Source organism: Equus quagga, chromosome 1, assembly GCF_021613505.1.
Source record: "Equus quagga isolate Etosha38 chromosome 1, UCLA_HA_Equagga_1.0, whole genome shotgun sequence".
Taxonomy (NCBI): domain Eukaryota; kingdom Metazoa; phylum Chordata; class Mammalia; order Perissodactyla; family Equidae; genus Equus; species Equus quagga.
Genome location: NC_060267.1, coordinates 53,863,778 through 53,878,974, shown reverse-complemented (window position 1 = coordinate 53,878,974; position 15,197 = coordinate 53,863,778). Strand labels below are relative to the sequence as shown.

Sequence of the window (15,197 nt, the reverse complement as noted above, 5' to 3'; positions counted from 1 at the left end):
ACAATGGAACACTACACAGCCATAAAAAGGGATAAAATCGTCCCATTCACAACAACATGGATGGACCTTGAGGGTATTATGTTAAGTAAAATAAGCCAGATAGAGAAAGACAAACTCTGTATGACTTCACTCATAGGTGGAAGTTAAACATAGACAAAGAAAACTGATCAGTGGCTACCAGGGGAAACGGGGGTGGGGGGTGGGCACAAAGGGTGAAGTGGTGCACCTACAACACGACTAACAATAATGTACAATTGAAATTTCACAAGGTTGTAAACTATCATAATCTTAATAAAAAGTTAAAAAAAAAAATGTTTTCAACTTGGAAGTTGGCCCCAGATCCCACAAGCTAAGTTATTTATTTCTTCTCTATGCAATGCACTCAATACATACAGACTGAGTGAATGAATGAAAGAATCATGGTGTGCAAGATTGAGTAAGCACACAATACATGTGGTTTACTGCCATATTGTTACCTACATGATCAATTATTGTTTATCTAAGTGTCTGCTCTGAGCAACTGTAATGTATTTTGTTTATCCCGTGTATTGAGAAATAAGGGTAGAGTGGTGGACACAGTTTTTCCATGCAATTTGTCTTATATCATGGCCATTAAACTTACTCTGCATGAAGCCCATTAAGAGAGGCCAATACGCCTTTTGTAAAAGTGTAGCTTTTACAACCATTAAGGAAGGTGATTAGGGACAAATGGTCTAATTTCCTTCCTCAATTTCACGGTACTCTTTTAAAAAGAGGAGAATAGATGTTAGCATGAGCTCTATTTTTTTCTTTTTTAGAAAAGTTTAAAATATGATGGAAAAAACTTAATTACTTCAAGCTCTAGTATATTTAAATGCTTTAACATCTAGAAAACCCAACTGTATCTTTCTATTCAGTATGATTCTATCTCAGGAGAAGGGTTACATTTTTTGGTGCCTTTTTGACAAGGAGAAGATAATTTATCAAGGAAAATAGTAACAAACGGCATGTTTTTTGCGTAAAATTATTTACTGAATTGTCCAACTTCTCTGGAATCCCTCAGGATACTGGTTCTTCCTCAGGAACGGAATGAAGGCTCCGTGACCTGGAAGAAGCAAAAAGGGTTTCAGCCTGGTGGGAGTACTTGTACTTTCTTTTCCTGCAGCCCCGTCACACAGCGATGGCAAAAACAGAAATCCAACGGAATGCTATTTTTGTTCTAAAAACATCTAGAGTTCATCTCAAATCTAAGAGACTTCTGGATGGAGAAACTAAATGCACCCTAACAAGTAATTAAACAAACAAACAAATAAATCGCCTAAAACCACAGCCTCCTCTGGCACCCGTCTACACTGCCTGCCTCCCTGTACCCCCCCCCCAAACTCCCTGTCTGTGTGACCGCCTCCCCCACAAGCCCACTCTCACCTGGTCATCGCCACAGGAGACTCACGCTGTCCCACGCAGGGGTTTACTGGGCAAAAGCTACAAATGGAAAATGTGGATAAGAGAACAGAAAGTGAATATGAGGGTATCATCTCATTTAACTTCAGAACGTCGCTCCTTAATTCCAGGAGTCGTCACAGATTTCTGAAAACTTGAAATGTAACCTGTGAGATGTCTTTCTACTCCCAAGTGAGTCAGCAAAACAAACAAACAAACAAACGCCAAAAAAAAGGTCCTACCATTTTGTAACTCATGGGCCAGTGGGGGAGATGGAAGATATGTGCACCATTTCAGTTCAGGGTGGTAAGAGCTATGATAAATCTTACAGAAAGAAAATAACCACCAACTTCAGCTAATGAAACTGGGGACGTTTCATGGAGGAGGTGATTTTTTTTCCTTCGTCTCCCAAAGCTCCCCAGTCCATAGTTGTGCATTTTAGTTGTGGATCCTTCCAGTTGTGGCATGTGGGATGTCGCCTCAGCATGGCTGGATGAGTGTGGTGCCATGTCCGCACCCAGGATCCGAACCGGTGAAACCCTGGGCCGCCGAAGTGGAGCGCACGAACTTAACCACTCGGCCACAGGGCCAGCCCCTGGAGGTGATTTTTGAACTGAATCTTAAGAGAATGAAGAGAAATCAACCAGGTAGGAAAGTGAGGGAAGACAATCTAAGCAGAGGGAACAGCACGTGCAAGGTGTCAAGGAAAGTGTACTGGATATGCGATAGAGAGAGACACCATTCCTCCAGGACGGTTACTCTCCATCTGAAAACCTGGGAATTAAAAAGACAAGTTGTCTGTTCCTCCTCCCCCGCACTCAACATGCGATGGTGGGACAGGCAGAGGATAACTGCTCTAGACACATCCATTCAGAAAGGGGAAAAGCAGGAGGCACACAGGAGTCCCCGATCTGAAGCACTGCTGAAATCTGCCAGGGCACACGGGGTCAGTTTCTTGATTAAAGATCCAGCCCTGGGAATTACTCACTGCGGCTCTTGGTTCTACCCTCTGTGCCATTCTTCCTTTTTCATAACTGGTAGCCCATATATGCAACTAAGTAGTTTTCTTAGACTATTTTCAGCTTATGAAAGTTTGGGGATCCAAAGACTTTTTTTTTTTTTTTTCACTTTCTCTAGTGGTCCAAACTGGTGGTGTTTCTGCCTGTACAATTCTCCTAAAACCTTTGGGAGCCTCCTATCAATCTTATTGTGGTTCATGCTGCTAGAAAAAAAAGCCAGACCCACAAATCTCATCATGACAAACCATTCTCTATCTTGGGCTTCTGCTAAAGCTGCCAAGGATTCTTAAAAACCCTGTTTTTTCATTTGTTTTCATTTTTGACTGAACAGTTTTCTAAGACATTAAATCTTTCCAAGCTCTTAACAAAGGATACTATAATCAGACTCTCAGTTTCATCTTCACACCTTGTTTTCCTGACAGTTTCCTGATTCTTACTTTTGTCCAGAAGTCATTCTGGATTTAACATTACTTTTCATCTGGACAGACAGGAGATTTTCAAACTCTGCAGATTCTGCCTCCTTATATTTAACATTTTCTTTTCTTGAGCTCATCTTCTCCCCTCAAATTTTAATATGAGCAGCAAGCGGAAGCCAGAGTGACCTTCTACTCTGCTTGGAAATCTCCCTCGCTAGAGCACCCAATGCGTGAAGGACATTTTCTGTTTTCCATGTTATTGCAGGTAAGAATTTTGCTAAGCTTTTGGCCGCTGCATAATGGATCCTGTTCTCTCTAGTTTCCAGTCACATTTTCCTCGCTTTTCTTTAATCCGTGACAGACAGCCTTCTTGAGGAGCATCAGGCTTCTGCTAACAGCCTCTTTGAAACGCTTTAGATTTTTAGTAATACTTTCCTGAAAGTCCTTTCCGCTTCCGTCCTCTCCTGTCCCAAAGCCACTGCCACGCTTTCAGGGTTTTTGTTACAGCAGCGCCCTCCTTGTCTCTCATCTGCACCCCGACTTTTGACTCCCCGCTTATTTGCATCTCCAGCTAATGCCCAGCAGCTTGCTTCTGATCCCCATCCATGCACTGGGTAGGCAATTTTCTTCCAGAACTTCTGCCCCTGGGAAATAATTTTAACATATGGCTCCAAAGATCAGTTCACCAGAGGAGCTCTCTTGGGAAAGGGCTGAGAGAGAGGGTTAGCGAAAGGTTTTATTTGATGCTGTCTCTGAAAACAAACAGACAAACACCTTTTCAGGATACCGAATATTTCATCTGGAGAAAAGTACCAAAATTCTGTGTGAACCATTTTAAATTCTCCGTTTGAGGGCAAAATGGAAAGAGTGAGATCCATTCTAACATTTTAGGAGAATGAAACAAATGTGGGATTAAATGTATGTTCGGCTAACATGGGCTATTCTTGTTTTACTTTTGTTTTAGTCGGCATCAGCCTGACAGCGGAAGGGCTGCACAGCGGAGCGGGAAAGGCTGTCGGCTGAGGATTCGTGTGGACCTGGGCTTAATCCCCATAAGGCCCAGTTTCTTCATCTCTAAGTGGAATTATCATTATAATGACCGCATAAGGTTGCTGTGAGGATCAGAGGAGCTGGACTGTGCGTCAAGTCACCAGGCAGAGCGTCCAGCAGATGATCAATAGCCTCCTCTGGGCTCGTTAATGTGCAGCCGGCTCCTCATCTCCCCTGCAGTCTGCATTTGTCCTTCTTGAAGTATCTGGAAGCAGGAATCTGTGCTCCCGCTCCCCGGGGAGGATGCAGTGGCCGGGAAGGAGTAGGGGGAATTCTCGAGCAGCTTTCCCTGCCCGCTTAGGATTAGGTTCTCAGAATTAGTTTCTCTACCATGCTAAAAAAAATCCCAAATTTAGGACTGTAGAATGTGGAAATCTCCAGGGACCACATTAAATCTATTCTCACTGGACTATTTCAGGGAAGAAATAAAACCAATTTGATTTTGTGTCTGCCTTAAATCTGCCGTTGATCTCGGCTCTCTGGGTTTCTCTGCTCCCCAGCCGAAGGTCCTGCATCCCAGAAGAATCCTTCACTTTCTCTCCCAAGCAGGCCTGAGGCAAGAGGCTGCAGGGCAGGTCATTCCTGCAACGGGAAAGAGGCCCCAGCTCCCACGGTGGTGTCGGGCTGGGAAAGGCATGGAATTGGAAAAAGGAGAGAATCAGAGGGTGAAAATGAGATCTGGAGAAGGACTTTTAGGAGACTAGAGAGGAAACGTTGTTAGGAACCATGGTGATGCACGTATGTGAGAGGAAGATGTGGTGGGGAGACTGGTACTTGAACCAAGGCAGACACGCAAGGAGAGGGAGCTTGAAGGAGAGGAGTCTGAAGTACACTTCAAGGAAAAGAGCTGTGGAAGAGATGCGTTAGACGGGGGAGTTCATTGGACTTGCTAGAATTCTGGGAGGCTCCCTCGCCTTGCTCTTCCCGTGCCTTCCTCTTCCGATGATTCCACCTCTTTAGACGGTTTGTCTTCTTTGCCCCCTTCTAGCTTAGCTCAGGCCAGGTTGTCTCTCGCCCTGGAGACGACAACAGCCTCCTAACCAGCTGACCCCTCCACCCCACAGCCCACATCCTAGCCCACCAATCATTCCTCTCACAACCTGAGTGACCTCTCTCTAGTCTAATCTAGTCCCCGACCCACCCTGCTCTTCGAGCTCTTTGGTGAATCTCTGTGCCTTCAGGAGCAAGTCTGAACGCCCCACGGTGCGTATCAAGTCTTCTGTGATCTGGCCCATCTGCCGCTCAGCCCCATCGCTCACCTCCTCCTCTCCAGCCTCTTAGGCAGCGTGTCCTTCCCAGAGCTTGCCTGGCTTCCTCACCTGTCTGGCTTTTGCCCTGGCTCCCACTGTCCTTCCTCCATCATCAGTCCAACTTACGCGCCTTTGAACATGGTATTTCCTCTTTCTGTCAGATCCTTTTCTTCTCCATCTGACTCCCATTTGGTTTTCATATTTCAGCTCAACCACTGTCTTCTCGAGAATCCTTCCCTCTGTTACCACCTCCCGCCTACACGCATCACAATCTCTTACCAGCCCCCTCCCCGCCCCCAGGCCCCGGGAAGCTGACCGACGCACACTGTGCTTACTTCCGTATCGGTACTTGTGTCAGCGCTAGTTGTCCCCGAAGGTAGGAGGAGAACTACTTTAGGACAGAGACCACCCCACATTAGCATCCAGAGTGCCCTACAGGTTTTCTGGAAGGTAGACAGCAGGAGCTCCACCATGTCGACTGAGTGAATAAAGGGATGGATGAATGCTCAGGCGGTGGCAGAGAAGAGTCAGTGCGGAGTGATCCGGTGAAGGAAAGAGGTTTGGTGAGGCAGACGGGTGTGAGAAAGACGGGTGTGAGAAAAGACAGAGACGAAAACAAAGTGGGTAAAAGAAACATTTATTTATTTTTTAAAGATTGGCACCTGGGCTAACAACTTTGCCAATCTTTTTTTTTTTTTTTTCTGCTTTTATCTCCCCAAACCCCCCCTGTACATAGTTGTATATCTTAGTTGCAGGTCCTTCTACTTGTGGGATGTGGGACGCCGCCTCAACGTGGCCTGACAAGCGGTGCCATGTCTCCGCCCAGGATCCGAACCCTGGGCAGCCGCGGCACGCGCGAACTTAACCACTCAGCCACGGAGCCGGCCCCAGAAACATTTATTTTTGCTGAGAGTGGTGACTCCTATTTCCAGGGAGAGAAGGTGCCACATCCCAGCAGCACACTGGGTTCTTTCTGCTGCTGTGAAGGGAGATTGGGGGGGGGGGTGGTTCCCAGATACTACACCCAGCACCACTCGGGAATCCTTTGCCTCCCCCTCCAGGGCTTCCCCATGACCAACTCCGTTCCCTTGATCCTAACCCTGTCTCGGTCGCTCCCTTCACTGCACCCCCAGACTGTCACCCCACCACAGGGATGAGCTTCCCCAGGCTTCTCGCTTGTTCCAGCGTCCCCACTTTCTTCCTCCACGTCCACTCTACTTTATTCCACATGCTCACCCCTCCTCACCCCAACGACCCCAATTCATCCTTTTTTCTGTGTCCTAGGAGCTCACGTTATTCATCCATTTGTCCAAATCCCCCAGCGTGGGCGTGCTGACTCCACTTGTCAGCTTCCTACCGCCACCAAAGGCTCCCAGGTTCTCTTAAGACAATCAGAATATTTATGGACAATTATTTTTTAAAACCTCCAAGGCACTAAATTGTATCTGCCCAAGATACCACTTTAACTGGCCTTCTCTGATGTTTCAAGGCTGCCCTGCAGCCGAAGATTAATGCGCCTGCTTGTGGAGGGTCAATTACTCACGGAGTTTTATCAGCCTGGGCAGAGTGGAAGAGGTAATAGAGACCCACATCAAGGGCCTCCATTCTCCTCCCCAGCTGCCTCTCATCCTCTCTCGTTTGCTGCAAACACTGTCCACAGAGCCGGAACACCACGGCTTATTTTTATCTGTTTATTTTGCGATTAACGAAGAGAAGGCACCTCTTTCTCTGCCTGCTGGTTCAGGGGGTCAAAGCGTCTAGCTACCTTGACCCCTTTGCCAGCCTCCGACGTCGCAGTATGGCCGCCCAACTGGGAAAGATTTATACTTATTTTTCTATAATGGAAAACTCATTGCTGGACATTGAGTGACTCACTCGGATCTGTTTTCTTTGGAAGGAGCGGCCGGCGGCGCCCCAAGCTGGGTCATTAACATGGCAGCAACAGCAACAAAGACCTTTACAGCCGCTGCCTGTAAACCGTGGATCAAGTTCAAGCAGTTATTCTGTTTGAGGCCTCCCAGTGTCTATAAAAGCCCAGCACGATTATATGATCAGTGTCAAGACCCGCTCTCCCCTCTTTGTGCTCCGGGCGTTGCCTTGCCCTGTCCCTCCGTGTTGCCACCGCAGCTGCCCCGGCTTTAATAGCAGCCCATGGCACACACTATTGGAGTGTTCCTTGGGCTTTGTTTGAAACATGGTTTTTGCTTGTGTTAACTGCCGCCTGGCTCTCTGACACCCGTGAATGGGGCTATGCGGGGCTGTCAATCAACAACAATAATAATGCCATCTGGGTTTGAATAATACTAATGAGAAGAAGAAGAAGAGCGATACTGTGTATTAACATAGCACCTTTGTCCCAGAAGCTCAGAGGGCGTCCAGGATAATAATTCATTCATGCTCCGAGCACTGCTTGGCGGTAGATATTATGATCCCACCGCGGGGGACTGAGACACAGAGAGGGCAAGTGGCTGGCCCCAAGGTCACACAGTAAGTCGGAGATGGCATAAAACTTAGTTACTGCGAGTCCCCAAAGCAGGGGCCCCGTGGGATCACACTGAACTGTAACTCTCTGTGCGTCTGTTTTTAAAATCTAGCTGGAAAAAAAGCTACAGGACTTAGTTGTTCCATAGCTTATGTGATGAAGAAAAGGAAGAAATGAAGAGAATGTTCTAGGGTCGAGGATATTGCTGGAGACACCAAGAGTTTCCCTGTTTGGTCTAAAATCCCATTCCGCACTCTCCCTTCTCAGCCCCCTTAGTGCACAGATGGGTTCAAACCTGGCGCTTCAAATCAGTAGAATCTTGCTTAACTTCTCTGTGCCTCAGTTTCCACCTCTGTAAAGTCGGTTAATAGCATCATCCATTGGGTTACCTGGCACATTGCAACGACTTCCAAATCCATTTCCCCAACTTCAACCTCTCCTTGATACCTATCTTTGGGTTGTTCTGAGGGTTCAATGAGTAAATATATAAAATGCTGAGAATAGTGCGTGACAACATAGTGGCAGCGCAGAAACGTCAGCTATTGTTACTATAAGTAGTAATGGGATTGTTCCCGTGGTCCTCCTCCTTTTCCCCCCGGTTCGCTGGCCGCTTACTCCTGGACGGATAGAGAATAAACAGGCACTGTGAGGGAACACTCCAGCCGGACAAGGACCTGCAATTAAACCACCAGGCCTCTGCCCCTTCGCTGTGCTCATGTTGCTTTTAGGAGCTGTACCCTGCCGACTAGCACTTCGTTATTCTCACTCGCTGCATGTGTTAATTTTGTCTCCAATAGACTAAACAAATGCACGGCGACACATCTAATTCTGTTCCGTTCCCCACCGCACCCGGCACTCCTCTTGACAAGCAGCTTTTGCTCAGAAGATACATGTCACCTTTCCGTGAGTTTTGGAACACCTGCTGTGTGCTAGCCTCTGAGCTGAGGGGCTACGCGGGCGGGTTAGAGAAGGATGTGTCAGGGAGGGATCTCGGGGGAAGAGACAAGCCGTATGGGAATAATTCACAAAGCTTCGCTGGCCTCAGAATCCCTTGAAGGGCTTGTTGAAACCAATGCAGCTGAAATGACTTAGGATGCCCATTGAACTTTGACTTTGTTTTCAATGGAACTATTGAAAGTCTGTAAGAAGAGGAGTAACGTGAGCTAAGCATTATCTGGGGAATTTGGCCTCCTGATGCTGCAGAGGATAGAAAAGGCCAGGGAGAGACAGCAGTTGGGGACATCAATTCAGGAGGAGTTGTAACACGCTAAGAAGAGAGAGAAGTGCTGACGAGATGCTGAACTGATTTCTTGGTTTTGCGGTCTCCCACACCCCACATTCCTGCGTCCCTGTCCCTTGCAGAGAACCCTTAAATACTTGAGCCGACACCTCCTGCCCTGTGAGCTCCTGATTGATGCTGTCGTCCGTCCTTTGTTTTCGTCCCTAAGCCAATTTACAGACACTATCGTGGGGACCGGGTCTGAGATGGCCCTCTCTAGTGTCCACGGCCAGCATTCTTGGGCAAGAAACAAACAGGTTTACCATCCCTCCCAGACCTCCGGTGGCTCCGCAAATGGGGGTGACTCCTCCTCTCCAGCTCTCCCCGCAGGCGAGGGTTTTGCCCTTGTATTTGATGATCTGGCTCATGTCTTCTCTTTTCCTGTAGATTCAGAGTTTCCTGAGGACAGAGCCCACATCTGCTGCCACGTCTGAGTCCCTTTTCGGTGTAGTGCCTGACACAGCATGGGTGCTTGAGAAATCTGTTGAAAAAAAATAAGGACACATTTGATTAAAAGTATCTAACATTCTTCATGGATTCAAATACGTAATGCCACATCACACGTGGATATCTTTGTGAAAGCATCTGGCTTATAGGGTTTCTCTTTCAGATAGAACTTCTTATATCCACATAAGAGGGTAGCATTTGTAAGGTCTGCCTTCGAGACTAAGAAATCACCTCATTAAATAGAGTAGTCTTCAAAAAATATATAGGAATTCCTCCTTCCTTCCTTCCTTCTGTCCAGCTCTCTTCCTTCCCTCCCTCCCTCCCTCTCTTCCTTCTTCCTTCCAACACTGGGACTTGTGGGAGGCACTCACACAAGACGCTGGGGGAGATTAGGTCCTGCCCTTGAGAAGTTTGAAATCCAATGGAAGATACACAACCATCCATAATTTTATTTCATAAATTAAATTTTATTTTAGACTGAAATAAGGCACAGACAGCACAGCACAGTCACGTGGAGAGGGGTCCTGGCTTAGCAGTACTGGGCGGGCAGGTGGTGGGCGGGCTGGGGAGTGAGAACAGGCCAACGGTGCGGCAGACGAACTGCAGGAAGACGGGGAGAGGTGGCGATGGATCCAAATAAGCCACGTGAGGACTTGAGACCCTACTCCCAGGCAAGGACAGTAATTGAAACTTTTGGAACGGTGACATGTACCCCAATCTAGTTTTGGCGCCACTGTGCTGGCCTAGATGGTCAGCTGGCCACTGCCCTGTGGCTTGAGGTTACTGGTACTTTCTGCACCTTTCCCCACGGCTGCAGGAGGAAGGAGCACCCTCGCCAGAGAAGCTGGATGCTTCCCTCTGTGGCCCGGGCCCGGCGGAGACTGATTCGTTGTTGGAGCATTTTTCTTGAGGATGAGCTCGTCCCTGAAAACCCTCTCGCCTGGGGGCTGTCCCGACTGTCAGCTGAGACGGAGCTGGAAGGCATTTGAGCCTCTACAGTCTCGCGAGTGGATGGACCACCACGAGGGGCAGGGAGCTCCAGAATGCCTGCCCCCTTCTCTGGCAGAGCAAGCTGGCCGGTTCCTCACCGCACCATGAATTTTCCTGGAGGGAAAGAGCGGATGCCACACGGTCCTGGCTTGAAAAGATTCCATGGTGTCTGCACAAACAGAGACTGGAGCCTCTGGGAACAGCCTTGCTCTCACCTCACTCCCAGAAAGCCTCCCTCCCTGGCCCGTGCAAACAGGCTGGGAACTGTTGCCCTCGCTCCTACACACTGTTGTACTGTGGGACGGAGGCCTGGGGATCTCACCTTAAAACAGCAGGTCTCTCCATCTCCTCTCTGTGTTGGACATGCTTGACTCTGAGGACCTCTCCTTCCCAGACAGCCCCGAGCAAGCGTCCCGGACAGGAGCATCCTCTGGAGGGGCACCCAGGCATCAGCCGTGAGATCTGAGAACAGAGAGCCAGCTCCCACCAGCCCCACACCCCCCGCCTCTCCACACACATGATGAACCATTCACCGTGTGCTCACGCCTTTCCACATTCTGGCCCCTCTGTCCAGAAAGCCCTTTCTTTCCCGCTGTGCTTGGGGAACTCCTATTCAGCATTCAATGCTTAGCTTTAAGGGCACTTGTACTGTGACGACTTCCCCAGCTCTTAAGTAGAGAGGTACTGGCTTCCTCCTTCCCTGTACTCTATGGCTGTGCCTCTGTGATAGTGCAGATAAAACTGAATTATGGTTGTTTAGATATCATTTCGCCAACTAGACTATGAGCTACCTGAAGGAGGGGTAATGAGGGCCTTAGGGGACAGTTGTACAGGTTGCACACTGTTCAACCTTCTGGGGTGCCATTCACCTTGTAGTCTAAATACACCCCACACAATCCTAAGCTGCAGAATTGGAGATAGTTAGATCTTATTTTTAATAGGAACTGGCACATGATAAATGTTTGTTTATTTAACTCAATGTAAGGCCACTGCTCAGATTTTTGCTCCTTCTGCCCGGGTCCCATAAAAGAGGGAAGAAATATGAGTCAGCCCAACAGCCGTGCAGTGAGAAGCTGTCCAGCTCCTCTTGGAGACTGCACACTGGTTCTAGATGTAGGAGGGAACTCAAGGCCCTCTGGGCCCTTCACACAGCTAACAGCGGGTCCAGGGATGTCAAAGGGGTTTTAAGTCCTGGGTCAAATCAGAGCGGGAGATGGTGACTCCCTGAAGCAGTGGACTGAGGAGTCTCCTGAGGCAGCATCCACACGCAGGGACAGAGTGGCCTGAGGGAGTGTGCAGTCTGTCCCGGTGTGGGGAGGGGAGCAGAGGCCTGTGTACCACCTGGCTGCCATCCTTTCTAGTTTGGTCCTGGAAGAGTGACATGAGCTGTGCGGTTGGGCTGACAATGTAGTTGGAGTCCCTTTCCTGTCTTGCTTGATGTTCTCAGGGTCCTGTGGGTGGTGGATGGAGCTGTGTCCTGGTGCCTCAGTTTCCCACCTCCCTGATGAGATACTTTTCTTCTAGAGTTTTGGAGATGTGAAGCGAAAGGTCAAAGGGGAGCTTGCAATCCTCCCACTAAAAGAAAAAGATTAGATCGAAGATGGAGATGCCCAGAACCCCTTCGAATCATCAAACAACATAGGATCCTACCCATCCCAGCTCAGACGTCCCTTTTCCCTCTGCCAGCCGCATCCCCAAACTATCCTGGGATTAGGAAAAAGTGAAGACAGGAGGGGAGGAAAGGACCTTGGAAAGGCGGTTATGATAATGACAACAGGGCTTCTTATTATTCCAAACTCAGGCACCCAAGGGGTAGGGAAAGGGTTCTGGTTTGCCCTGTATCACCAGGAGAAGACCCTGAGGGTCGTGATCAAGATCCCAGGCTTTGGGACCGCTCCTCCTGGGCTCAACTCTGAGAAGCCTTAGCTATGGGACCCTGGGCAAGTTGCTTGACTTGCCTCTCCAGTTTCCTTGTCTATGAAAGGCGGCTGGTAATTGCACTTACCTCATAGCATCGTGAGGATTAAGTGCATTAATAAATATGAAGTGCTCAGAACAGAGCCTGGTTCACGGTAACTTCCCATCGTTACCACTGCCGTTGCAGGTTCTGTGGTCGTATTATATTGCTCTTCCAGCCCAACGAGGACGGGAAAATGGACTTAGATGATGTAACAGAAACACCTGAGAACAGACCAAGGGCCACTCAGTAGACGACACGACTCCCTTTCACTCCATCAGCCCCAGCCCCCTTCTCGGGTGTTACTCCAGCTTTCGTAGAGGCAGCTAAAGCCTTCACGACCCCACTTTGGAGTCTTCTCTCAGGGCGGTCTGTGAATGTGGGAAGGATCGGTGCCCTGAGCAAGCTGGGCGCTCTGCTGGGACCTTTCGCGTGCATCATCAGCCTCAGTCACGCTGTCTTGGGCGCCAATTAGTTAATAAAAGACCTTATGGGCACTGGTACCTGTGAGGTTTTCAAATCCCCTAGGTAATTCTGTGGAGTGCTACGCTATTAATACGGTCATTCACTCATTTATTATTCTCTTAGCGTATGCTAAGTGGGCTTTATGAGAGTCAGATCTTGGAGGAAATGGGACAGGAAGCTTGTCCATCCCTCATGCATTCACCCTGGTGATCCCTGTGCCTGGAAGGCAGCTCCTCCCTTGTCTCCCTGGCAAACCCCCTTCGTCTTTTGAAGCCCAGCACAACCGGTACCTCCTCCGTGAAGTCTTCCTTTTCGTCTCCCAACCTCCAGCAGAGTCATTAACTGTCTAGGGAACTCTTTTTCCTGTATTTTAGAATAGACTTTCTGGCATTATGCTTTGATTGCTTACTACACTCTGAGCAACTTGAAGGCAAGAAAATCCTCATTTCCCTCTGAACGCCTGGACTGAGAGGTAGCCTGGCATGCCGCAGGCGTTCAGCATGTCTGTGGAGTGAGGCCTGTTCAGCCTGGAGCACCTCTTGGGGCCAGGGGTCCACGAGCTTAAGACTTGCTTTCAGGGTGTCAACACCAGGCTGCCAGAGGGATTGAAAGCAAATATGAGGAAAACTTTGTTGACAATTATGGTCAGAAAGTTCCAGAACAACTTACCAGAGATTCTGGAATATTTCTTAGGTAAGCTTTACAAATGAGAAACGATTGGGCCGGCCCAGTGGCACAGCAGTTAAGTTTGCACGTTCCGCTTCAGTGGCCCAGGGTTCGCTGGTTCAGATCCCGGGTACGGACATGGCACCACTTGGCAAGCCATGCTGTGATAGGCGTCCCACATAGAAAGTAGAGGAAGATGGGTACGGACGTTAGCTAAGGGCCAGTCTTCCTCAGCAAAAAGAGGAGGATTGGCAGCAGATGTTAACTCACGGCTGATCTTCCTCAAAAAAAAAAAAAAAAGAAAAACAAAATAAAACAAATGAGGAAGGATGATTTGGTCATGATCTCATTTGGAGATGGGGATAGACCAGCTGGCTCTCATTGGCCTTCCCAGCTCCAGGATATTTGAGTCGACTTCTGGACAGATGTGGGATGCGTGTGGGGAAGAGAGAGCGGCTCGTCCCACGTCTACACTCCTGCGCACCCTCCACTCCCATCAGCGCTCTCAGCCCTCGCCTTCCTGCCCGGGTTACCTCATGCTTCCCAGCCAGCTCAAGTCTACCTTCGCTGTAGCCTCTTCTGACCAGCCCAGTCCAGAGGGAGCGCTCCTTCCTCTGGGTTCTGGGCAGTGTGACAGTTACCAGGCCTCTGAGTGGTTCAGGAATATGTTACTTGACATCACAAGGGGAAATTCCTTTGAGAGAAAAAGTTATTTCTCTTAGGCTCCCTGTTCTTTCCCCAGAGCTGAGCACAGTTTGGGATCTTAGCGTGTATGCACACGTGTGTGTGTGCACGTGTGTGTTGGCATGGCAACACGGTATGTGTAATCCGAGTTGGAGATCCTGGTGTCACACATCTGGAACAAAACAAACACATTTGTGACATCTTCCAGCATGCACAGTGTCTCTGAAACATTGAGACCTCAAAGAAACCAAACAGCTCCAAGCGGGATGGAGAGCCGGCGTTCCTCCCTCGCCTGCCGGCTTGTCCTCCCCCTGCCCACCTCCCCATATACAGAATGGAAACTTTCAGGGGAAAAGAATTCTGAACAGCTGTTGTGAGAGACCACACAGACTTCCCCACATCTGCTCGCATACAGCCGGTGAGCTCATTTCCCCGGGGCTTGCAGTCTCAGTCTGTGGGGTCCACTTAAGTACACCTTGGGAGGGGCTGAGGAGGAAAGAGGAAGTGGCCCCAGGTGGAGGGGGAACTTTCTCACGTCAGAAAAGTCACTGGAGACAGGCCACAGGGTGAGTGATCCCACGGACACCTTCCGTGACTGAGAGAGTTTGCTTTCTAGAAAGTCCCTTTGCCCATTATGGTTAAAAGGAGATATTAGCAAATTTACAATTGATTTTAAAAAGAACTTTGACTTCCATCAAATCCTTCTCCCTACCTCCAAAAAGTCTAAGTCAAGAAGCAATTGCTGGTTAGAAATAATCCTACAAAGGAATATGGTCCCAGGCCATGACAGCTTTCCCCAAGCTTTCTAGTGTTAAAAATAATACTCTGATTTGTACAGTACTTAATCAGCTACAAACAGCTTTCACTCCTGGCATTGCATTTGATCTCCAAGCAGCCCTCTGGGAGAGGCATGGCGGATATTGCTAACGTCAGTGTTGGTACCAGAGTCGGTGTTATTAAGGATATTGACATTGGCATTAGCATGATCCCCGATTTTCCAACGTTGATGCTGAGGCTCCTGGGGGTTTTCAGGGATTGCCCAAGTTCACAAGACAGAACAGAGGACCTGGACT

General features: G+C 48.7%; 1 long non-coding RNA gene across 1 annotated transcript; it reads right to left on the bottom strand.

The window, feature by feature from the left end:
- Positions 1-6,531: 6,531 nt before the first annotated feature.
- Positions 6,532-13,526, bottom strand: LOC124250127 (uncharacterized). Its single transcript, XR_006891544.1, has 4 exons — positions 13,444-13,526; positions 12,358-12,533; positions 10,675-10,814; positions 6,532-9,396 (listed from the first exon to the last, which is right to left on the bottom strand). It is a non-coding gene; the product is annotated as an uncharacterized LOC124250127 (long non-coding RNA).
- Positions 13,527-15,197: the final 1,671 nt, after the last annotated feature.